At 43.3% G+C, this 26674-nt stretch overlaps 1 protein-coding gene across 7 annotated transcripts in view; it reads right to left on the bottom strand.

Moving 5' to 3' along the window:
- The window catches only part of TMCC3 (transmembrane and coiled-coil domain family 3), a 66458-nt gene that overhangs the window by 14935 nt on the left and 24849 nt on the right, over window positions 1-26674 (bottom strand). The window contains exons 1-2 of one of the 7 annotated variants that reach the window (XM_061125883.1): window positions 21826-21948; window positions 14130-14281 (exon numbers count right to left, since the gene is read on the bottom strand). The exons of 3 other annotated variants lie outside the window; for them this stretch is intronic. The gene's annotated coding sequence lies outside the window, so the exon portion shown is untranslated. Of the gene's footprint in view, window positions 1-14129; window positions 14282-21825; window positions 21963-26674 lie in introns of those variants that run through there. 3 more of the 7 variants (XM_061125895.1, XM_061125874.1, XM_061125901.1) reach the window with 3 other exon arrangements.

The raw sequence follows: 26674 nt of genomic DNA on the forward strand, positions 1-26674 counted from the left end.
ACAAAGGCTAACGAAAAGCTTTAAGCCCTGGACAGACGTCAAAACCTGACACTGAATCATCTCTGCTCCAGCCCAAGCCTCCAGCACAATTACCCCTGGGAGCTCACCTTCCTCACTGGGATGCCAGGCACATCTCAGACATTACCAGTGTTGCTCAAACACATTGTTCAGGCTTCAAAAGAGGGCTATCCCCCCAGGACATCTCATGTGTACCCCCTAAAGCTCAGAGAGACATGAACAAGAAGAGCAGCATAATCAAGCAGAGGCATACTATCCAAACCAGGAGGACTGGAGGGCAGAGTGTGGGCTCCTGTGGACGCAGACTGGCGTGGACTTGAGGCAAGACAGCCTGAGGCTCTGGGGCCACAGAGCGGCCAGAAGCTGCAGGGGCAGAGAGATCAGAACCAAGGCAACAGACAACCACCACCACCTTAGGCGCGAGGCCAAATACGATGAACCTCTGCTTACACAAAAGCTGCCTGAGCTCGGTCATATAAAGAAAGGGTCAGGTCCTGCAAACTGGTGGTCACTGCCCAGGCCCTTCGTATTTCAGAGCACACACAAGGGTGGTTTTACAGACATACCCACAAGGGGTTTTCAGGGTCTCCGTGGCCTAGGTGTCCAAGCCAACACAGCTGACATTTTGTATTATCACTCATTTCAGCTGAACTCTAACATTCAGTGCAGCATCAGGGCTGTCCCTCTGGTGTGCTGGTCAGAATGTGCTAGGCTTTGCTGGGGTAACAACTAACATCAAAATCCCAGGGGCTTAAGAAAAAGGGAAAGGCTTATCTCTCTTTCAGGCTAACAAGCTTGCTTCGAGTAGGCTGAGGGACCCGGGCTGTGGTGGAGCCCCTGCATCAGGGATGCTGCCGGTGGCCATGGCGGGGCAGGGTACTCAGTGAACCATCCACTGGCTCCTAAAGCCTTCTCCAGAAGTCTCCTGGGCTTCCTGAATTCGATGCACTGGTCCTACCTAACTTCAATCCTGCCACATGCCCAGGAGGAAAAATACCATGTTAGCGACACATGCCATATCTTATTGGCTAAAAACTCGGAGACCGGTTCCACAGTTATTACCATTTTACAAATGAGAAACCTAGATGCTGAGAAGTAAATTGCCTAGTAAACAGCAGAACCAGGACTGAAATTCAGGCCGTCTGTCTCCAGAGCCTGTTTCCCTGATAATCATGACTGAGTGCTTTTATTCTGAGTCAGGCATTATGCTAAATTTGTTTATATATTCATATATTCTTCACAAATATATGAATGGAATAATATACAAATTTATAAATTGTAGTGCTGGAGAAGACTCTTGAGAGTCCCGTGGACTGCAAGGAGATCAAACCAGTCAATTCTAAAGGAAATCAACCCTGAATATTCTTTGAAAGGACTGATGCTGAAGCTCCAGTACTTTGGCCACCTGTTGTGAAGAGCAGACTCACTGGAAAAGACCCTGATGCTGGGAGAGATTGAGGACAGGAGAAGGTGGCAACAGAAGATGAGATGGCTGGATGGCATCACCGACTCAGTGGACATGAGTTTGAGCAAACTCTGGGAGATACCAAAGGACAGGGAAGCCTGGTGTGCTGCAGTCCATGGGGTCGCAAAGAGTTGGGCAGAACTGAGCGACTGAACAACTAACCAACCCAATCACTGGACCCTGGACTCAAACTTGGTTTTCTTGCCAACTAAGCCAATCTGTACTGGAAAAATAATTTTGAAGGTCAATAAGCATCCATACCAAGAGTAATTACACCTATACAGAACATTTAAGACCTATATCCGAGAAGGAGGCCACTTCCCCTCCCATAACTATATGCTAGAAATGAAAAATCTGAAAGATGCTCACGTGGTATCCAAAAGGATATGTTATTAGTAAACTGTCTTAGTACAATGTTTGTTCTAATTTGTTCAGACAAAGAACACTTCCTTTCTCCGTTCATATCTAACAATGGCACATTCTGTTCACGGTGTACAGAACGGGAATTGAGTCACTAGTTTTATCATAAAAGTTTAATTTCTCCCCACCTCTTCCTCTCAGTATCACTGACAAAATAAAACCTGTAGCGTCAAAAATTCTATTTCTTGATTGGCAGGTAAAGTAAACCTGGAATCAAGGATCATTTGGAACTGGGGCTGAAATATATGTCCTTTTGAGAGCTCAATCTTTTATTCACAGATCCTGCTAATTAATAGTGTAAGGGAGATTAGGCAAAGTGTTCAGAGATCTCAAAAATAAATTCTTCAAATATCTTCAAGCACTTACAAACACCTAATACTGTAATTAGAAATAATTATCTTCTTGTTAAGCCTCTACCAGGCAACAGTGGTAGGTAACCTACTTTGAGTTACATACACTAGAAAAATACTTATTTCTTCAAAAGAGCCTTCAATTAATGCAAACTAATCCCTTGCCAAATTAGTCTGATCTGGTAAAGATTTACTGTATACTTTATAATTTATCTAAGAATTAAATTAAAGAGGAGGAGGCCAGATTTTAAAAGACTGTGCCTTGAAGAGCAGAAGGGGAAGGCTATGGTCATGAAAACCAATCTACCCAGAGAACCACCTGCGGCTCAAGAACAGTCCCCGAGCGAGCGTAGGCGTGTGTGAGCAACATGAGACAAGGGTGCTGCTGACAAGAGGAGGGAGTCTCTGGGGACCCCGTGTACCTCGAAAACAGGCAAGTTCAAGAAAGGGAAGTGAGCCCCTCACCTCCACCAAGAACTCAGCTTTCTCTTAGGAAGAGGTCACAGTTCCTTTTTTTTTTTTTTAAGAGGATTTTTAAACTTTATTTCACTGAGGTTAAGACTTCTCCTACTGAGGTTTCTTCTGTTTTAAATTATCTTTTTTTTTCACAGTAGCACTGACATATATATACGCTACCATGTGCAAAACGGACAGCTAGTGGAAAGCTGCTGGGTCGCAGAGGGAGCTCAGCCTGGCGCTCTGCGCAGACAAGAGGGGTGGCCGAGGGGAGGGGTGTGCACATACATGTGGCTGATTCACGATGCCGTGCAGCAGAAACGATCACAGTTCCTTCTTGTGGGGAGACGTGGGATGGGGAGCTTTGAAGAAGGGGAAACAGGAAGCCCCAGTTTTAATACTAAACACAGAATAAACATCACTGAGGCTTTTAGTTCCTATACTCGGAACAAACAGAGGGAAGAGGTGAGTGAGAGGCCCCGGGTGCCAACCTAACAACTTCGGAGGGATTCTGGGATCTGTCCCCACCATGGTTATTCCCGGTCCGTTCCTGGCAGCATCTGTCAGCCAAACAGATCCAGGAAAGGGACCTGAGCACCTACCTTGAGAGTGAAGGGAGAGGATCGAGGACCATGTTCTGCTCCAGAAGACCCACCCACCCCCGGGGAACTGAGGGAGCAGAGGCAGTTCAAAAGAAGGCAGGTCCCAAGGTCCTGAGCCAGGGGGCAGAGCAGAGCGGCGGCCAGAGTGGCGGCCTGGGGGCAGACCGCCTGCGTCCCGCTAGGCTGCGGCCAGCCTTCTCCTCTTCCTGGAGCATTCACTGCCTCCGCTACCTCAAAACACAGACGGTGGGTGTTCTTGGGAGGGCCACGTGCTTAATCGGAGCTTCTGAATGCTAACTACAAAGCCAGCCGTGTCCTGGTATCTTTCAGCACCTCCAATCTGAACAAGGTGAGAGAGGGAAACGCATCTCCCTCTCAGACACACACTGATGGATAACTTCGTACCAGGGGCAGTGACCTGCAGCAGAAGTTACTCTCAAGACGGAAGAATCCTTGGAAATCTCATCTGGCCAAATGCCTGTTTTTAAAGGCAGCAGCCTGACTGTGTACCCAACTTACTTTTCATTGCAATCTATGCTCTCTTCATTCTAGGTGGCCTACACCAAAGGGAAAGTAATTTGTCTTGGATTGACATATATCGCTGCTATACTTAAAACAGATAACCACTTGACGAGGGATCAGAAGGCTGTGTGACAATAACAGCTCTGCGCTTCAGCTGCTGTGTGAGCCCTGCGGAAGCTTCCACTCAGGTTCCCTAGTTGTATACTGATATCTGGACCACATGTGCAATGGACCCATCTTGCTCTATAATCTTATGAACTCAATTTTAAAAACTTTCAAACAAAGTACTTAAAAATAGATAACCAACAAGGACTTACTGTATACCACAGGGAACTTGTTCAATACTCTGTAATAACCTAAATGGGAAAAGAATTTGAAGAATAGATACATGTATGTGTATAACTGAATTACTCTGCCGGACACCTGAAACTAACACAGGATTGTTAATCCACTATATTCCAATACAAAATAAATTTTTTAGAAGTACAGCTTCTTGGATCAATACATAAGGTGGATATAATGGTGAATATGATAGGGATGTCTATCAGACACCAACCATCATGTTTCCCTTTTTGCTACCAGGATACGAGGAAGTTTAGAACCAACTTCATAGTAACTGTTAGACTTGTCAACGAGTCTGTTTGCTTTTCCTTTCTTTTTTTTTTTTTTGAACATTTGGATATTATTGCTACTCTACCTATCATATTCTTCTGACTCTTAGTGGAAAGAAGTAGGTGAACTTTAATGATGCTGGGGGTGTCATCCTGCCGGGAGATGAACACTAGAGTCTCACTCCCATATGTGACTGCAGGAATGTGGTTGAACACTGAACTCACACACTGGCACTGCCGCCTCCCCCCCTTCCCCAGGGCACCCAGAGAAAGCCACAGGAGTGTCACAGCTTCGTCCAAGTCCTCTGAAAAGATGCTGTATTAAGACTGAGCCAGAAAACACACTCAGGCCCTAAAGCACCGTCCCCAAGCAAACCTAAGCCTTATAACTGAATTATTCCCTCAGGCCAGGGGTTTAATTTGGTTTTGGTCCTATAACAAATACTGGAGGAGGGGAACATGTCCTGGATGATCTGTGTAGTATAGAACTCTGTTTTAAAGGAATCCGAACATTACTAGATATCAGACATGGCTTAGAAATAACATACTTAAGTTTTGAGGAAGCAAAGGAAAACTGATCTATATTCATTTCTTTCCCTCTGGCAATACGGAAATTATTTCCTTTGAGCAATTTTATTTTTTCTAACGTAAGCCAGCAGCATTATCACCAAATAGCAATTGGAAATAAAAAGCTGCTTTTAGTGTCACGAAAAGTATAAATAACATTACTAAAAAAAAAAAAAAACTTTAATGTCCATGAAAAGTGCACTCAATCAACATTTTGCTCTTTATGCAGTATGGAAAAACATCTGACTTTGAAGTCACGTTGGACCTTCAAATGAGACAATCAAAATAAAAACTCTGACCTCCTTGGGCTGAATACAATTACCTTTTTAAAAGATAAAGCAGATGAAGTCCTTTTCAAAACCCTTTCGAAATCCCTAAAGTGTGAAATCCTTAGCAAAGACTTTAAAATTCTTGATCAGAGTCTTCTCAGCCTATACTGCTAGTAGACTCATCCACAATGTTACCGTGAGCACACTGACACACCAACACTAAAGTTAGGATGAAGCTGGATACACACTCTCATTTGAATCCCCGCAGCTCCATGAAGTAGGAGCCACTACCTATGCTTTATAAATTTAGAAGTGAGGAGCCATCAAATAATTTGTGATTACAGCCAATAAGACACAGAACCAACATGTGTACCAAGGTCTAAAGCCTTTAACGTTCACTGCACTCGTCCAATAAGCTCCTGAATGCTTCACGCACTTGCGTGTTAAATACCTGCTGGTTCCTTACCCTAGCACGACCTCTCATACCTCCATCCCAAGGTATCTTCTGAGGTCTAATCCAAATACTGTCTCTTTCACACAGCCTCCCTCATGCCAAAGCCCAGGTTCCTTTACACTCTTCCCACAAGTATGCACCTTAGGTGCATACTCTCCAGGTCTGGCAAGCACGTGTGTAACATTTGTTCCCCTGCTGTCTTAAAGCCTGGAGGAGGAGGGAATGTCTCCTAAGCCACCTGTGTCCTGGCCCACATTCCTTCTTCAACAGGACCTTGTTATCTGTTGGGTGAATCAATGGTTGACAAACAGCCAACTGGGGCAGCCAGTCATCCCACATGTTTACATCCTCTCAGCTGCTTGCAACCGAGATCAAGAAGAACCTGCAGTTGAAGTGGTGCTGGATTGTCTTCAAGACAGACTGGACTGTGGACTATTAATGGCTTTTGATTCATGCAAGAGGTCAAATATTCAAGAGACTAATGCATCTCATGGCTCTTTGACGCTCCAAGTGGAATACATGTGACTGATTATCAGTTGATAGATACTAAGGCCCACAATGTGCAACAGATGTACTCTCTAAGTGACATCTCCCCTGAGGTTACCATCCTGTCGCAGAGAACTAGGTGTCTGCTCCTAACACATCCATGTCTCAACTCAATCCATCGTTTGTGGTGGCATGTAAGGAAACAGTCTTGTGCTGCATTAAATAAAAATCTTCAAAAAATAATTTATTCAATGTGCCAGCAAGATTATCAAGAGTACAGCTGATCCCTGAATAATGTGGATTTGAACTGGGTAGGTCCACTTGCACACAGATTTTTTTCAATTGATAGTATAGTACCGCATAATCTTTGGCTGATTAAATCTGCAGATGCAGGGCAAAGAGGGGCAGAAATGAGAGGGGGGTATGGAGCTTGAGCACCCAAAGGTTTCAGTATCCAAGGTGGGGGTGTCCTGGAACCAATGTCCCAGGGACACCAATGTCGACTGTAGTTCCTTGTCCCTTAGGAAATCACAATTCAATAGAACTGGAACAAAAAAATAAAAGAGCCCTTCTTTCCTCCAAAGCCTAAGAAGGAAATGACTTGTTTATAAAGGCCAAAAGCAGGGTCTAAGAAAGAACAGAACCTTGGCAAAATTGTCCAAATTTATTTTTAAAAGGGAAGCTACTAGCTATTAAGGACTGAGGAAGCATCATATAATTTTCTAAATGCCTCACATAGATTATTGTATTTTTCCTTTCAAGAATCCGAGATTAGAACAACTATTTCCATTTTACAGATGGGAAAAGGAACTGACTTTTCTGAAGTCATAAAGCTAGCATGTAGAAGAGCTATCATTCCAGTTAGCTTCAAGGACTGGGCTCTAACAATATTCCCACCTTCTACCGAGACCTACTGCATATACCAGACTCTTTCCTAGATATGAGTGTGTTTCCCATAATCCCTACAACCCCTAAGATTTTGTTTACTTAAATCACTATGTTACTGTTAAATGTTACAAAGTAAAAAGTATGTATGGTAGAGAAACCAGAAGGGTGAATACTAACAGAGGGATTTAGACAGTTCTTGGTGCCGCAAGGCAATTACTGGAGATGTTCCGAATCTGACATTTAATAAGTAAGACAAAACACTATGCTTAAATCCCAAGATACCATGGGTAATTAAAAATGTAGCCTGCTCCTGTTTCAACCATTAAAAATGATTCTCAGTGCCAGGGACACATGCCAGCTTGTGCATCAAGAGTACAGCTGATCCCTGAGTGGATACTGGAGTCACTAGAGGCTGCGCTACCAAGATGCAGTTAAGAGGGGGCCTCCTTCTCCCACAGACGCAGCAGTTCACAAGTACCAGAGTCACGGTTCACAGACAATTGTCCTCTAGGAACTTACTGTTTTGTAATCTCAGAGGAAGGAAACTGCAAAGAAATGAATTGTAGATTGTGATTTTTAAGATAAATACTATACCATGACCCTACTTAGAATCCAAGTCTATATTTGGTTTGTATTTCTAAACAGAGGCAACAGCCTTCCAGGGCCACTTATAACACTTGCAGCAACTAGCCAACTCAGACTCAGGGGAAAGCCCTGATTCCAAAGCCGTGTGTCCTAAACAGAGATCTAACTGTGTCACAGTGGTGGCCTAAGTTAGTGGTTTAGAAGCAGAGATTCAGAGCTGGACTATGTAGGTTCATATCCCAGCTCTGCCATATTAACTGTATCACCTTGGGCAAGTAGTTAATTACTCTATGTCTCAAGTCTCCTCATCTGTAAAGTGGGAACAGGTATCGACTTCACAGGCTGGCTGTGAGGATTAAATGAATTAATGTTTATGAACTGCTTGAAACAGGGCCTCATACAGAATAACTGCTGTCTAAGTGTAAGCTATCGTTTACTAAACACAACGTACCCCCAACAGGTACTCCCCTAGCTAGGTCAGGAAGATCCCCTGGAGGAGGAAATGGCAATCCATTCCAGGATACCTGCTGGGAAATCCCAAGGACAGAGGAGCCTGGCAGGCTACAGTCCGTGGGGTTACAAAGAGCTGGACACGACTGAGCACATATGCACACCCAACAGGTGGGAACTTCGGAAAAGTCCAGAACCAAGAACAAAGGTACTGCTGTTGCCATGATTAAGCTCTTCCAGCAGAAGCTGATCATTGCCCCCACCCCATGGAATCTGCTTGTGTCTGCATCTAGCTGCACGCGGAGAAGAGAAACGACAAACGGTATCAAACTCACACCAGGAGGTGCCTTAAGGATCAAGTGCCAATGAGCCTGAATAGTGACGCTAAGACTTCTTTAAAAATGCCAACATCGCTCATTATTAGATAAATACAAGTCAAAACTACAATGAGGTATCACCTTACACCAGTCAGAATGGCCATCATTTAAAAAAATCTACAAACAATAAATGCTGGAGAGGGTGTGGAGAAAAGGGACACCTCTTGCACTACTGGAGGGATGGAGAACAGTCTGAAGAGTCCTTAAAAAACTAGGAATAAAACTACCATATGACCCAACAATCCCACTATTAGACATATACCCTGGGGAAACCATAACTGAAAAAGACACATGTACCCCAATGCTCACTGCAGCACTATTTACAATAATTGGGACATCAAGCAACCTAGATGTCCATCAAGTCCATCAACAAATGAATGGATAAAGAAGTTGTGCTGCCTATACACAATAGAATCTTACTCAGCCATAAAAAGGAAAGCATTTGACGCAGTTCTAAGATGGATGAACCTAGAGCCCACTATACAGTGAAGTAACTCAGAAAGAGAAAGACAAAAACCGCATATTAACGCATGTATAGGAATCTAGGAAGACGGTACTGATGAACCTAGGTGCAGGGCAGCAGTGCAGACGCAGACACACAGAACAGGCTTGTGGACACGGTGGGAGAAGGGGGGCAGTGAGAGAGGAGCCTGAATCACACACATTACGATACGTAAAATCAGACAGCCAACGGAAATTTAATGACGCAGGGAGCTCAAACCTGTTGCTCTGTGATAACCCAGAGGGGTGCGATGGGGTGGGAGGTGAGACAGAGGTTCAAGAGCGAGGGGAATATGTATACCTATGGCTAATCCATCTTGATATATGGCAGAAACCAATACAATATTGTAAAGCAATTATCCTCCAATTAAAAATAAACACATTTTTTTAAAATGCCCATCAAAACCAGATGGCCTAGTATATGAGTGATTTAATCTAAATTTTAAAAAGGTACGGTATCTTAAATGATTAAAATTTTAAAGCTCAATATCTGGTCCTTTATTTTTAAATAAATTCATTACTTTTCTATGTTGCTATTTTTGGTAAAACCAGAAGTCTAAATTAAGACCTAAAGACAGATATCTAACATTTCCCATCTCCAAGTCTTTAAGCCAAACAAGAGGAAATTGTATTAGATGAGCTTATCTAATGATGATAACTTGCTACTTTTTCTAAAGAGCCTCCCAAATTACTTCTTGAGATTATTATGTCATGGAAGCTTGTCTTTATAGATAAAGTGTGGAATTTTTTTTTTTTCCCAGCCAGGCTGCAGTTAATTCTATGACCTTATCTATCAATGACAACATTCTCTAATTTTGCCAAGGTTCTTGCTCCTTCATCCGTTATTCAAATTGCCACCAAATTCTGTTATTTCTTTGTGCAGCAATTTCTCTCTAGATTGACTCTTGCTATTTCTGGGTCTGTCTTTTTGAATCCAAGCCCATTCCTTACCTTACCCTACACAAAGGGCAATGGTCTAATCAGTTTTACTGCTTTTAACATTTTACTTTTTCAATCCAGTCCATAGAGAGCATCACGCTAATTTTCTAAGCTTCCACTTTCATCACGTTATAACAAGATACTCAAGATGTACAATGGTTCTGCCTTTAATAAAGAAATGAGGTTCTTCCTCCTCTTGGTACTTAATCTGAGTGTTTTTTCCCATTTCAACTCTTCAATGTCTTCCTCCTTTCTACCAACCACCCACCAGACAGATCCTGATACCATAGTACACTGAACACACTTTTGTACTGTTTTTTTTTTAAACCTTAATACTTAAACATCATTCCCAGTGGATACACCATTTCCAAAGTCTCTGTCTTACCCCAATTCTACCACTCTTTCAAGATCTCTTCCACGAGGTCCATGTCCCATCCTTCCCAATTCATTTTGGCTCTTATTTATACGGTCCAGTTGGTTCCTACTTGCTTTATCTTCCTTGCTGGCTTTTAGGTTACTAGGAGTATTCACTTTTTAGACGTCACACAATACTCAGCACAGAACTGGCAATATCACTGGGTAGCAAATACTTATAACCAACGTCCCTATGCTATAAAGCAGTATATTCCCAATTCTGAATGAGACCACAGTAAGAAATACACAGGTACCACTACATAAGTACATATGTGTGCATCTACATACACATACATAACCAAAACATAATTTTATGAAACAAGTACTTATCTTTATACATGCAATGCAACTATATTTTTAAAAAACATGGCTAACACTTTTTTAAACATTTAACATGACAACTGCATATTAGTAAATTATAATTAATTCTGTTAGGTATGTTAATTTTATTATGTAGAAAAAGTCCTTGTTTTTAAATACATATCAGAAACAATATGCCCTGATGTCTACATATAACTTACTTTGAAAAAGATTACACACACACACACACACACACACACACAGACACAAAGGAATTGTGAAAAATCTTAACTGCTGAATCTGATAACATGGATAGGTGTTTGCTATATTCTTCCTTCTAGTTTTCCATCTAAAAATATAAAATGATAGTTGCTAGCCATTAAATCTATTTCATAACCAACTAATGGGTTTCTACCTTGTTTGAAAAAATGTGCTTTATAATTAAGAAAAAGATATAAACCACTTGTTTCTATGTTTACTAATTATATTTAAGGAGCCGCTAACAGACTGAAGGGGGCCTCCCCTGGTGGCTGGCTCAGCGGCAAAACAATCCACCTGCCAGCCTATGGGGTCTCAAGTCAGACATGACTTAGCAACTAAACAACAACATACTGAAGAATGTTCTGTAGTTACTTCCTGGCCAGGAGGTCAATAAGGGATTTAATCTTCCACTGCTATGAGCCACTAATCTCTCCTCTAAAATCCTTTCTATGGAACTTTCTGTGAATCACAACTATCTTAGCAAGAAGGCATAAAGTGAAGTCGCTCAGTCATGTCTGACTCTTTGCGACCCCATGGACTGTAGCCCACCAGGCTCCTCCATCCATGGGGTGCTCCAGGCAAGAATACTGGAGTGGGTTGCCATTTCCTTCTCCAGGGGATCTTCCCGACCCAGGGATCGAACCCAGGTCTCTGGCATTGCAGGCAGACGCTTTAACCTCTGAGCCACCAGGGAAGCCCAGGAAGGTATGAGATTAAGGACTAATTTTTTTTTTTTTTAACTTGCAGAGATCACAGAAGCAGAATTTACCTTAAGACTTCCCATCCTAAGAATAATCTTTGTGGTTTTCATCAAGGCTTTAAAAGAATAACATCTGGGAATGGCGAAAGTTCAAAACGATGCACTGAAATGGAAACATTCTAATAAACATGCACATTGGTTAAGACAGTCCCCTTCCTTTTCCTTTAAGCACTGGGTCTCATAAAAGAGTAAGTTTCACAAACAGTCAGTAACACCTCAATTTAATTGACCCAAAGAGGGAAGTATTATAGATGAGTGAAGGAAATTTCCAGGTAGCTAGAATTCTTACCATTTATGGGCCAATATATTAAGTCTTGCTGATTGTGGATTTCTAAATTACTAACTTCCCACGACTGCTTTCCTGACATCATCCTTATGACCAAGTCTGAACTTGTGACACAGCATCTGGACCTCAGGAAGAAACCTGGTCTAGAAAAATGTGGGACCCGGGGTCGAGTCAACCCTCCAGTCTCAGGTCCCTCATTTGAGAAAATGAAGTGGCTGAACTCTGCAACCCACATGCCTTTGCAGCTCTTCTTCTCCACAATTCTATTACTACTAAGTCTGTAAAGCTGGCTGCTCTCAGCACATACCAATTAACACTCGTTGAATATTTATACTTCTGCATAATGAATTTTACTCACCAAAATGAAAATCAAGCAAAAAGCAGTTAAAAATAATATGTAGCAAGAAAGAAAGAAAGAAAGAAAATGAACAGTTGTTAACATACCACATAAGTGGATCTCAATAACGTCGTTCTTAATGAAAGAAACTACAAACCAAGAAGGACATGCTCTGTGATTCCAGTGACTGGGATGTCAAACTGGTTATGCGTGTGGGGAAGCAGAGAGGACCCGCCAGAAGGTGGCACAGTGGAGTGCTAGATGCTGACCAGGCCAATGCAAGGGATAGTTACATGGTGTAACACAGGCAAAAACCATTCAACTGTACATTCAGACGTAAGCACGTTACCACAAGTTATTCTTCAAAAGAGTTAAAAAAATAAATAAATACAAAAAAATCATAGAAAATGAAGATTACTGTCAAAATTACTATTTTATCTTTACAGGACCTAAAACATGGCAAGTATTCGATAAATGCATGTTGATTAACATATGAAATTGTTCAATTCTAGCAGGAAAGGAATTTTCATTTCAGTGGGTGTGTCCATTCACACTTTTGGTCAGCCCTTTAACATTTTTAATGTTTCTGAAATTTTCATGATACTCTCTTACAAATATTTGTTTTTAATACTGGGATACAGAAGAGCAAAGGTACCAAGCACAGAAAAAGAGTAGAAATCTGCATGATACACTAGCAAGGCACTAATACCTACGATGTAACTAAATACATCAGATTTAGATGCAAAAATATTTTATCTTACATTCTGCCAAATGCAGTAAAATCCTAAATACCATGTTGATGCAGACTGAAAATGACCTGGTTTGTTACATGATAGTCATTTAGAAAGCCAGTGTTTCTCAAAGAGGCTAAGAAACCTCTTTGTACACCAAGTACAACTAGGGCTTACTCATTTATAAGACCAAATTATGACAGTTAACAGAATTGATTAATTTAGGTTCCAAGCCAGGCTCCCTAAGATACAGAACTCACACTCAAAAAATGTTTTCCTGGGCATTTTTGTGAGCCAGGCAGTACGCTAAAAACACTGGTGTCAGAAAGATGAAATGATAAACTCTACCCTAGGAGTTCACTGTTTGGGCTGGAGACATACAGAGCTACACAACTGTAGAAAAATGTAGTGGGTACTCTAGAAAACAAAAAAGTGGAAATACTGGATACAGAGGGCAGTGAGACATCTTCCAAGATGCTATCTGACCTGGACTTGGAAGTGGAGGCTCAAAAATCAGCCAAGAGAGACCACAATGGGTCCACAGAGGCAAACTGCAGAATACTTAGGAAACAAAGTTTCTTTGGATGTCAAGAATTTATAACAACTAAATGGGTCATTCTAAGTCAGGCTAGGGCCAAAAAGAAGTGCAAGGTAAGAATTTCTAAAGGAAGGAGACATGAAATGCTGAAGAATACAGACAGTCTGTGCCAGGCTCTATGTAAACCATGTTAGACTTGATACTTCATCATGCAGACAAGGTGAAGCTTGGATTTTTTAAGTGATTGGGAAATTTTTTTTTAAACATTTATTATTTATTTGGATGCACAGCATGTGGGATCTTAGTTCCCTGACCAGGCATCAAACCTATGTCCTCTGCTTTGGAAGCGTGGAGTTACCACTGGACCACCAGGGAAGTCCCGGGAAATTTTTTTAATCATAAAAATAATATACTGAGAAATAGAGAAGCTGAAATGTCAAAAAGAGTAGGGGTAAAAAACCATCCATAGCCCCACCTTAAAAATAGACACTGCTTAGACTCTCAGTAATTTTTTTGAAACACAGAACTATGACTATACTTACTGTACATAAGGATTTCAGACTTGGTTCATGTACTGTTCACAGTCACATAAGATTTATTCATGAATTTGTAAGACTCCATCAATACGGTGCCTGTACCCTCACACTGCACTGCATAGCAACAGTACTGGGATGCAAGGATCAGGTAACCAGATCTATTAAAAAAAAAAAAAAAATCATCTGAAGTTAAGGACAGCTGAATTCTCCCCTAAAACACTAGTGCCCATCACATGATGGGAAATCAGGCATTCTGCCTCAGAAACATGATTGGTGATTTATTCCATCTTTACTCATCGCTTTGCAAGGGATCTGAAATGCTAAACTAATTATCACAGCGGCTGGTGCTTTTTTATCAGAGGGTTTTTTGACAGATTGCAAAGGACAAAATTTTTACCTAGGATGAAAGAAAAGGCCAGAATTAAAAATGACTTCACTGAAAGGTACAATTCCTTTTGTCTTTTATTTACAGATTGAAAAAAGAAATCTTTCAATGTATGCGTGTTACAAATTATATTCTCTTCACTGTAAGCCACAGTTACAGAAACATCTCAGATTCTTCTGCCTGCAGGAAAGCACCTGTTCTACACTATATATCTATTATGACTCAAATTCTGTAAGGAAAAAATATAAAAAATCCAAATTAGATTAGTAAAAGAGGGGGAAAAAAGGCTGTGAAGGATAGAAGGTAGTTTGGGAAAATTTCGATGACAGATGCTTTTATTTCTCTTTACTGGGAACTGAAATCAAATCATAGGCCAGTACCTGGCTCAGAGCCCTAACTTTCCAACAAGACTGTAAAAACTCTCAGATAGGACACCTGCTCTGAGCTTATCAGAGAACTGCTTTGTGCAGAATTACCATTGGAAAACACATTAATTTTATACCCAAATGGAAGAATGCCTTTCTTAAAAGGCTTTATTCAAGCCTACTTCCCTAAGATATATGAATGGTGGGGTGGTCTTTTGCCTAATACTGGGAAAGCCCATGAACTTATTAAGACTCTAAGGGCTGCTAACTACACACGAATATTCCAAAGTAGTACACTTTATTAATTAGACTCAGTCCATCTACCTTATTCAGCATTCCAAAATGTTAGAGGACCATCTGTTCAAGATTTCACCAGCTGAGAAAATTATGAAAACTCATTCAGCCCAAGATGTGATCCTGAATTTGATGAACTGAAACTTCTTTGATTTCTATACTTGATGATGCCTGTGATGTCATTCATTACTTCAGATGTTCATTTGACTCATGTTTTATTACTGAGGCCACTGTAAATATATCCATAAGGACCACAATCCCTGTGACAGAGAAAATTTTGCTCAACCACTTTTTGTCCTAGATCACTACAGATGGTGATTGCAGCCATGAAATTAGAAGACGCTTACTCCTTGGAAGGAAAGTTATGACCAACCTACACAGCATATTAAAAAGCAGAGACATTACTTTGCCAACAAGGGTCCGTCTAGTCAAGGCTATAGTTTTTCCAGTGGTCATGTATGGATGTGAGAGTTGGACTGTGAAGAAAGCTGAGCCCCAAAGAATTGATGCTTTTGAACTGTGGTGTTGGAGAAGACTCTTGAGAGTCCCTTGGACTGCAATGAGATCCAACCAGTCCATCCTGAAGGAGATCAGTCCTGGGTGTTCATTGGAAGGACTGATGCTGAAGCTGAAACTCCAATACTTTGGGGCCACCTCATGCGAAGAGTTGACTCACTGGAAAAGACCCTCATGCGGGGAGGGATTGAGGGCAGGAGGAGAAGGGGACGACAGAGGATGAGATGGCTGGATGGCATCACTGACTCGATGGACATGAGTTTGAGTAAACTCCGGGAGTTGGTGATAGACAGGGAGGCCTGGCGTGCTGCAATTCATGGGGTTGCAAAGAGTCGGACATGACTGAGTGACTGAACTGAACTGAACATATAGTCAACAATTACTGAACATATTCTTCATACTACAGGACTGACTCAAAGTGCTCCTACCTAATCAGAGGGAAGAGTGTATTTATTTTATTAAGGGGCATATCCTTCAAAGAAACTAAACTTTATATATTAATAGTGGGAAAGTGACAAACATAACTGGGCTAGGATTAAACGACAGACTTGGGTGTCATCATTTATTTACCACTAATATAGCATCTTTCATCAAAAGTTTCAATAAATCTTGCCAAACGTTCTTGACCCAATCTAGGATATAATTATCAGAAAGTGTTCCAAATCACTTCTGAATTTCACACTGAACAAATGATAGCCATTCAGGTTTGGGGGGCTCATTGCTAAGTCTTTTCTCCCCCTTGCCTCACACATCACTAAGTTTCTTTTTTTATTTTCTAACACCTAACCCTTCCTTTCTCTCCAACATCTGATTCTTGCTTGTCCAGGTCTTCTATACTGCACCTACAGCCATCTCGGAACTCATCTCACTGCTCTAGGCTGCCCCATCAATGATCACCATAGGTTGTCTACAGCAGGGGTCCCCAACCTCCAGGATCTAACACCTGATGATCTGAGGGGAGCTGATGTAATAATAATAGAAATGAAGTACACAATAAATGGCATGGGCTTGAATGATCCCCAAACCATCCCCTATAACCAGTCCGTGGAAAAACTTTCCGTCTTCTGTGAAACGGGTCCCTGGGGACCTCTGGTCTATAGGATGAGATCTAAATTCTATTAGTTAGAAAAGTAAAAAAAAAAAGAAAAGAAAAGTCAAGGTCCTCCATGTCTTGACCCATCTTGACAGATGTCTCTATCTAGATTTTGTACACACACCCTCTTACCTAGACCAAATGACTTGATCCAATGATCTCTGACTAGATCAAGATCAACATGCCCAGATCACTATTAACTCACCTCATCTTTGCTCAAGAGCAGCTCCCAACATGCAGTCCCACCACCCCTTCCACCTCCACCATCTCCTTGGTGCCTGCCACATGCCCATCAGCATGACAGATGTTTGACATGTTTCTAATCCTCACCTCAGTCCTACAAGTTATGTTTCATCTATCATGATGAGTATCAAAGAAATCAAAGACTTTGACAAATTCACAAACTGGTGACAGATGAGCTCAAGCTCAGGTCTGAATCCATAGCCTATGTTCTTTCTAAAACCTCAGCCTTCCTGGAATACCATCCCCAACTCGCTCCTTACCAAAACCTTGGGCTTCCTTCAGAGTCTGATTCAATTTAACCTCTTCTACCCAAAGGTGTTTCTCATCACCTCCTATCTAATAAACAGAGCTTACTCAGAACCCCTGCTGCTCTTACTGTCTGAGTCTCTCTGGCTGCAGTAAATTCTTTACTGCCTCTTATTCTTAACTGCCTTATTTTTCCCCCTTGTTCATAGTCCCCCAGCCTCATGTTGCCTCTTGAACACAGAAGGCACTCAGCTGTCTTATAACTGAGTTGTTCTCTACTTTGACAGCATGTCCTATGGGTAAAATTCCATACCGGCAGGATAATTTCAGTAACCGAATAAAAGATTCAATATGATGTCAGGAACTAAGATCAGCAGACAGGGCTAATCTGATGGCTTAAAAATGTTATCAAAGATCCAAGCTCTTTCCATTTTTTCATTATACAATCTTCAGGGCATCTGCAAGTTCCCTCATGGAGGCAAATGAGCTACCGTAGTTTTAGGAATCACATATAGATAATTTCTGGCTAAAGACAAGTACACTGCTCTTCTTTCATATTTTGTTAGGAACGAAACTATTTTCTAGAAACTCCTTAGTAGATTTCCCTTTGGACAGGACTTTGGATAGGACTGAGTCCTGTGTCCCTGAGCTAGCTGCAAAGAAGGCTGTGGAAGCAGCACCTAACATTCTTAGCCTCTACTGTGCTGACCCCACTCCAGTACTCTTGCCTGGAAAATCCCATGGACAGAGGAGCCTGGTGGGCTGCAGTCCATGGGGTCGCAAAGAGTCAGACATGACTAAGCGACTTCACTTTCACTTTTCACTTTTGTGCATTGGAGAAGGAAATGGCAACTCACTCCAGTGTTCTTGCCTGGAGAATCCCAGGGATGAGGTCGCCACAGAGTTGGACACGACTGAAGTGATTTAGCAGTGCTGACTCCTCCAGCCAGGGATAAAGGCAAGGAGAGCAGTATTTGGATAGACAACCAACTATTAGAGAAATATCAATGCAATGATAAGCTCTGTATAATGAAACCCCTTCACAGTTCAAATAGATGAATTATCTTAAGAAAGTTCTGCTAATCAGGTATAACAAGCAACCCTATTACAATAGGGTGTTGTTTACACACTAGGAGAGATGAGAACTGGAATCTCCCAGTTCTTTAGCCAATAGGTTGTAAATACACTCATTTTCCTCAGATCCTTAAATATCACAATCTCTTTCACCATCATGACCATCACAAGGAATGAAAGACAAGCAGGAAAAAAAAAAAAAAATCATTCCTTTTGAGCTTCCATACATTTCCCCAAACACACTAAAACATTAAAAAAACACTTTTGAGAGATTTAAAGAACAGAAATGGAGATGAAAGTATTTCCAAGTCTCTGCCTCCTCTTATTCTTCGCTTCTTCTAACAGGACAGTCTGCCTTGTATCACCACCATTACCACCGCCCCCACCATTATCTGTTTCTAACTCTGGAATCAGTTTAGACATCCACTAATGGAGAACCACTTAAAAACCAGTACAATGAAAAACAAGGCAGTCGCTAAAATAAGAGGTGGATCTGAATGGGCTACTATGGGAAGCCGTCCAAGCTAAACTGTTAAGGGGGAAAGATTCAGAGCTACATCTACAGTGCACACCCACTTGAGCTTTGAAAGAGGGGCGGTGGTGGGATTCATACAAATGTGATACAAGTGTATTTTATTGGTTGAGAAATTTCTAGAAGGATACCTTAGGAATTGTGGATGGTAATTACTTCTGGGGAAATGGCAGAGAAAAAGCAAGGGGGCAGTTAACACAAACCTTGGGATAGCATCAGCTCCTAGGTGAGGAGATTTGTGATATAGTGATAGGAAATCAGGGAGAAGGTCAGAGGGTTAAGTCTGAATTTTTGCCCTGGGTTTTAGCTGCAGGGGTGTCTCATGTTACTTTTTAAAATGGCGTATCTTCGGTGTGCAGTATTTTACAATTTACAAACAGTTAAAAATAAGAACTACACAACAAGTAGTGTTAGTCACTCAGTCGTGTCCGGCTCTTTGTGACCCCATGGGTTGTAGCCCACCAGACTCCTCCGTCCATGGGACTCTCCAGACAAGAATACTGGAGTGGGTTGCCATTTCCTCCTCCATAGAACAAATTACACAATAAAACAAAACAAAACAAAAAAAACCCACGTGTGTATGTTTAAGGCTTCCCAGGTGAGGCTAGTGGTAAAGAATCCGCCTGCCAATGCAGAAGACCTAAGAGACACAGGTTTCATCCCTGGGTCGGAAAGATCCCCTGGAGGAGGGCATGGCCATTCACTCTAGTATTCTTGCCTGGAGAATCCCATGGACAGAGGAGCCTGGTGGGCTACAGTCTATGGGGTCGCACAGAGTCGAAGCACAGACTGAAGCGACTTAGCAGGCACTCACCCTTGAATAGGTACTTTGAATATGTTTATGTTATGTGATGACTAACAACCTCTTTTAAATAAAAATAAATGAAAAAAAAAAAACAAAAAAACAATCTCTTTTAATCCTATCGTTTTATCTCTGAGTCTACACTTAACTATTTGGGTATTATCTTAAAATCTAAATTTGAGGCCTTACTTAAATTGTGACCTGGATTTAAAGGCCCTCAGGTGACACGCCTCAACAGGGCCTGAGTTAATCTCCCTGGGGCATTATCCTAAGTGGCTTACATCCCGGAATTTGAATAACTTAGTCAGGATAAAGCCCCAAATTTCCTCCAGGCTACAGGTGGCTGCAAACAACTCAACTGTGTACTTTAGGCAATCCAACCGGACTCCTCAGTGGCTGGAGGAAGGGAACAGAGAGGAGGAAGAGCCTGAGGGGTAGTGGGCCAGCCAGGCTTGCAAGGACTTCACCGGAGGAGCCCATCCACCAGCAGCGGCAGGCAAGAAGAGACCCACTCCCACACCCCTTGGGAACAGCCTCTCGCAGACAGCAGCTACACTTGTTTCACAAGCTGCGCTCTAGCAGTTTGGGTGACAATTTCCCCCTTTCATTCCAACGGAAACCCTGCGTGTCAATCTCTGTTAACCACCACGCTCACAATGCTGCTGCTGCTAAGTCACCTCAGTCGTGTCCGACTCTGTGCGACCCCATAGACGGCAGCCCACCAGGCTCCCCCGTCCCTGGGATTCTCCAGGCAAGAACCCTGGAGTGGGTTGCCATTTCCTTCTCCAATGCATGAAAGTGGAAAGTGAAAGTGAAGTCGCTCAGTCGTGTCTGACTCTTAGCGACCCCATGGTCTGCAGCCTACCAGGCTCCTCCGTCCATGGGAATTTCCAGGCAAGAGTACTGGAGTGGGGTGCCATTGCCTTCTCCACTCACAATGCTACGAGGCTATTAAGATGCTCTGTTGTTAGAATAGCTAGCCCTCCAGCTTTTTTTTTTTTAGTAACAGAAATTTAATTTTCAAGATTCAAAGGATCAAACAATGACCGCAGACTTCTCCATCTCTCCATACCCCTCACCCCCCAACCAAGGCTGTTTTAGCTTCTAAAGGTTGGGGGTCATTACCAACAGTAAGACCATAGTTGGGAACTTCCCTGTGGTCCAGGGACTAAGACTCTGTGCTCCCAATCCGGAGGGCCCAGGTTCGATCTCTGTTCATGGAACTAGATGCCACAGGCTGTGACTCAAGAGTTTACAAACCGCAACTAAAAGATCCTGCAGGCTGCAACTAAGACCCAGCACAGCCAAGTAAAATAAATAAAAGGCTACTTTTGTGACAGTCCAGGCAAATAACCGATTCAGAACTGAGGGAAAATGATATGAATTAATACATGTGTTCAACATAAGTTAATGTCCAAGAAATGAAAGAAAGTTTGTATTTTATTTGCAGCAATAACCCCACAGTCTTCCAGGACATAGATGCAAAAGCACGGCCACAAACTGAACACAGACTTCCCATGAGATCCAGCAGCTCTCGGAGGCAGAGCTCAGGTGAAATGGAATCTTCCCTACCCCCCACCCAGCACCTGGGGGGCGGAGGACGGCCAGAACAGCCCCGCCGCTCCAGCTCACAGCGCTTCCCCCTGCTGCGTGCGTCCTCTCCAGCCGCAGACACCGCACCACACACGGTCACGCAGTCAGTTTCCCGCGGTCTGAAGTTTCAGGGAGCGATGTCCACTTGTCAACAGACCGGATGTTAAAAGACAAAGTCAGATACCAACGCAGTCAGCTCAGAACCAGGATCACTTTCAAAATGACAGGGAAGGAGTAGGACTGGCTCTTTTCCAGCAAGCCGGCACACTCATACCCAGATGTTTGCTCACCTCTTAAATCACACACACTGGATTTACATTTTTAAAGGACCAAGCGGTAAGGAGTTCGCTGGTTCATTAGGAGTTGCGGCAGTTTAAGGGTCTAGAAACCCACTGAGAAATCACGGAAGGTGCAGGGCAAGCAAAACAACAACTATTGAAAGCCCCCAAACAACTTGTATCTCTCTTTCAAGCACCTCACAGGACACGAATTACCACACAGCTCTACCACACACACTGACACAGCCCGGCTGAAACAGGAGCGCGGGGAAGAGACTCACCGAACACCACGCCACACGTCAGGCAGCAGAGACCTGGATCGGCAACCAGCTCTCCCTCCTGCCCGAGAGGCGTCTGAGCCTGGAAGGCAGGTGGGCTGGATACTGCACCAGCTCCTACCGTGTGACTCACCCTGGACTTTGGAGATACTGCTCACATATCTCCGGGTATTCCCGGGTTTGCCTCAGAGAAACTCCACGCCCCGCACCGTAACCAATACTACTGCCAGCCGTAATACGCTGTATTCAACCCACTGCTGACAAACGGGCTCTTTGTGCTGCCAGAAGAAAAGATACAGTTCTGTATTTTCAGAGAGAGGCAGGCTAGAACAGAGTCCTGTTATCACACCACTCTGGGGGTACGAGAGGAATTTAGGGGGCACGTTCAGACTGGCACCCCCGGTTTACAGACAAGGAAACAGGCTCAATTCAACCAACTTCAGTCGGGCAGAGCCAACACACACCAGCGATCTGAGCACAGGAAACCCCGACAAGGACGGAGGCAGGGCGAGCAGCAAGTGGTCAGAGCGCGGAGGGCAGGGCCGTGAGTGGAGTCGGGAGAGCCTTGCTTCTGTTGCCTCATTCATGAGACAGCTGCCCGCCGGTGCCTGCGCGTGTCAGGCGCAGCGAGGCGTGCTGGAGCTGCAGAGGGGGCACCCGCCCCTGGGCTACAGGCAAGGCAAACGACAGTTGCCGGTGAGTGCCATGGGAGGTTGTACATGGTGCTATCAGGTAGCATACGGGAGGGGCAGCCAAGGGGGAGAAAGGCAGAGGAGGGCAGGAGAGGCGACAAGGCCCGGTATAAGGCGGGAAGAAAGATTTGTCAGTCAAAAGGTGCTTCGGGTGGTGCGTTCTGAATCAGCCAGCCAGACAGCCCGTGAAGATGTGAAGGGTACCGTGCGAGGCAAAGGCGGCAGAAGAAGAACTGGGTCATCAGACAGGGATCAGACGTTGAGGATTCCAGTTAAACCGTGCTAAGGTGTTTGGATTTCATCTGAGAGGACAGGTGGCAGCAGTTAAAGGGATGAGAGTAATCAGCTCCCTGTTTCAGACAAGTCAGTCTGAAAAGGCAGGAGAGAAAATGCATCGCAGTGGTAGGGACTGAAGCCCGCAGTAGTGATCCAAGGCAAGGGCTGGTAGAGGCAGGATGAAGGGGTGGTGCTGGGGAGAAGAGAACAGTGTCTGGGGAATACACAGGAGGCAGTGTCTAAAGGACATGATACCCATCAGATGTAGGGGGGTGAACAGGGGAATCAAGGAAAACCCCACTTGTTTCATTCTTTCTGGTGGGCAACAGATCATTCATGAGACAGGCAACTGAGGACAGGCAAGAAGAGGAAGGGATCTGCAGGGAATTCAGCAACAGACAAGATGAACTCCAGGTGCCTGTGGAACATTCCAGCACAGGTATACAGAGGGATGTTCAAAGAGACAGGGGCTGAAGACAGAGAACTGGAGCCCGTGGGTGACACTGCCTTGGGGCAGCTTCAGTCATGTCCGACTCTGTGCGACCCCATAGACGGCAGCCCACCAGGCTCCCCCGTCCCTGGGATTCTCCAGGCAAAAACACTGGAGTGGGTTGCCATTTCCTTTTCCAATGCATGAAAGTGGAAAGTGAAGAGTGAAAGTGAAGTCACTCAGTTGTGCCCGACTCTTAGTGACCCCATGGACTGCAGCCCACCAGGCTCCTCCGTCCATGGGATTTTTCAGGCAAGAGTACTGGAGTGGGGTGCCATGGCCTTCTCCGTAGGGTCAGGCAGACCCGGTCAAAACCCCATTCTGCCACTTAGTAGCTGACCCCGAGCAAGTAAATTAATTCTTTTGAGGCTATAGTTTCATCTGAGGAAATTCCTCCTAGAATGTAATGAGAGCAGCAAAGAACCTGATGTCAGGTCAGACACAAATATTAAATATTTCTCTCTTGCCCTTCTTTAATCATAAATGGCTTTTTACAATAGTAAGTTGAGTACTAACCTCTGCCACAGATTACAAGTTGCCCTGCTGTTAGTCACTTGTCTTCAAATCCTTTTGACCTTCCTAGTATGAAAGTGAAAGTGAAGTCGCTCAGTCGGGTCTGACTCTTTGCGACCCCATGGACTGTAGCCTACCAGGATCCTTAGTCCATGGGATTTTCCAGGCAAGAATACTGGAGTGGGTTGCCATTTCCTTCTCCAGGGGATCTTCCTGACCCAGGGATTGAACCCAGGTCTCCCACATTGTAGGCAGACGCTTTACTGTCTGAGCTACCAGGGAAGTCCCAAGAGATTCTCAAATATCTGAACTGCTAGCTCGGGCCAGAATCAGTCTAAGAGACCAGGGGTTTCCTGCCCTTGACATTAAATAACTAATGCAAAGATCTCAAGATTGTTATGTGGTTTATGTGGTACTGATTTAATTCTGTCTTGGGGGCGTGATGGGACGGGGGCAGAAAAGGGCAATGGGTATATGCAAAAGACAGAAAACTGTCTCGGTCTAATAAAGCCTCGTGAAAATAACAGGACTTACATTTTTTTTCGGAAAACTATACTGTAACATTTAAGAGGAAGAGTGTCTCCTGAAGTTAGTATTTACATAGCCTCTATCCTCTGGTTCAGTTCAAATAAATGTCTTAAATGTTAAATAATGAACTCTAGCAAATGGGTCTTGTCTTAAACCTAATGTTAAGTCAATAGTATACTCTGTATGTAAGAAATACATGGTGTCTTTGTAAGGTTCATTTTGCTTTTTCTATTTATAACTCTTAAAATGGACATTTAAAAACTACAGTAAAATTGAACACTTGTCTGCTAAAGCATATAGAATTCAATTTTACATAGCCAAGCCTGTTCATTTTCCTCCTGGTTTTGCCTTCAAATCTGGGCACTAACTTGTTTTACCCATTTTTTATTAGCTGTCTTCCTAGCCTGAAAACATCTTGGTCCCTGGATATTTTATTGCATTTTCAACTTACTTGCTACAGTCTTACTTGACCATGTTTCCTGATCTCTCCCTAGCTTCATACATTCCCATTCTTTCATCCACAACCTAGCTTAACATACCTACTTCATGTTCTCTCAGTCAAAATATTGCCAAAAAGTTTCTAATATAAATTTGTTTTACAACCGCCTCAAAGCTCTCTTGTTGTTTGGCTTATTTAATTAGTCTGATTAAAGACAGAGAACGATCTAATTTAGAGCTATGGTCTTTGGGACTTGATTCATTCCCAGCTACCTTCAACTTGGCCACAGGTGGTCCAGCTCAAGCGTGACCAGTCAGAGAGCACTCTAGTCCCTTGGTGCTAAAGGAGAACACATATCCTCTCCCCAGTATGCCTAACCCTAACCCGAGGATCTCTGAGACTGTCTGGATGGCTCCCTTTAAGCTCACACAACACACCTGGCCAACCCACATTAGCCAATATCTAAGATTCTGACTCCTCATTGACATCCAGATCCCCTCAAAGATACCCCCTAGTTCTTCCCTGCCTTGAATGGACTTGAATTTCCCAGACTTGAATAAACTCAACTAATTTTCTATGTGTCTATAAGACCCTCTCCTATCTTGCTGCCACCAGGAGACACAATGAAGGCAGAGAGACAAAGGCAGATAGCGTCAGCCGGGATGGGATCTGCCACTAAACCAGCACGCCCCCATGCCGCCTAGCTCCTGTGTTAAGGAGATGCACGCACATCTGACAGAGACTGTGTGCTCAGTCGTGTCTGACTCTTTATGATCGCATGGACTATAGCCCGTTAGGCTCCTCTCTCCATGGGCTTCTCCAGGCAAGAATACTGGAATGGGCTGCCATTTCCTTCTCCAGGGGAAAAGCCTATGTGATGTAATTCTTTCCATTTAAATGTTACTTTGGGGCTTCCCTGGTGGCTCAGTGGTAAAGAATCTGCTTGCCAATGGAAGAGACACGGGTTTGATCTCTCATCTGGGAGGACCCACATGCTGCAGAGCAACTAAGCCCATGTGCCCCAACTGTTGAGCTCTACAGCCCGGGAGCCACAACCCCTGAGCCCAAGGCTGAAGCCCGTGGGCCCTAAAGTCTGTGCTCCACAAGGCAGGTCACCGCAATGAAAAGCCTAGGCACCGCACTAGAGTAGCCCCTGCTCACCACAGCTTAAATAAAGCTTGCACAGCCAAAATATAAGCATAAATGAAATAAATAATTTCAAAAAATACTTTGAAACAGACACACATCTAACTACTACATGGTGATTCACGTTAGAGGTGCTTGAAGAGCATTGCATCACCACGACACTTCACCCAAACTGCCCTACGGCATCTACTAACGGAGCAGGTCAGATCCAGGAAACACTTTACCATGATCTGGAGCATGATTTTTCTCATCATCACATTCTGCTCCAGGGCTGCCTGACTTTCTTCTGAACCCTGACTTTTACCTGGTTCTGGGACCTTGTGTGACCCAAAGCTTTCTCCTTGCAAGTTCAGGATTAGCTACTTACTTTGCTAAGCTATTCTATATACTCGTCTCCCTCTGAAAACCTAAGATATCTTTTTAATTCTTTTCTTTCTCATGAAAGATCTCATTTAATTCCTTCAAGCAGAGACTCTGGAGACTCAGGTTTGGAGTAAACAAGGAGAGTTAGCTGTTTACTTGCTGCATCAGAACCAACTTGGGCAGGAAAGCCTTTTTGAAAAGAAAAGATTTTCCTGGTAAACAGCCACAACCCTCTAGAAGGACATTTGGTTCCTATTGATCCTTATTTAAAAGACATATGGCCTTTGACCCAACAATTTTGCTTTTTTTTTTTTCCTACAATTTTGCCTTTAAAAATTTATCCATATATGGTTACAGAAAAAGAGATGTACAAAAATACTCAGTACAGTATTAACAAGTCAAAAG

This window comes from Dama dama, chromosome 3 (assembly GCF_033118175.1).
Source record: "Dama dama isolate Ldn47 chromosome 3, ASM3311817v1, whole genome shotgun sequence".
NCBI lineage: Eukaryota > Metazoa > Chordata > Mammalia > Artiodactyla > Cervidae > Dama > Dama dama.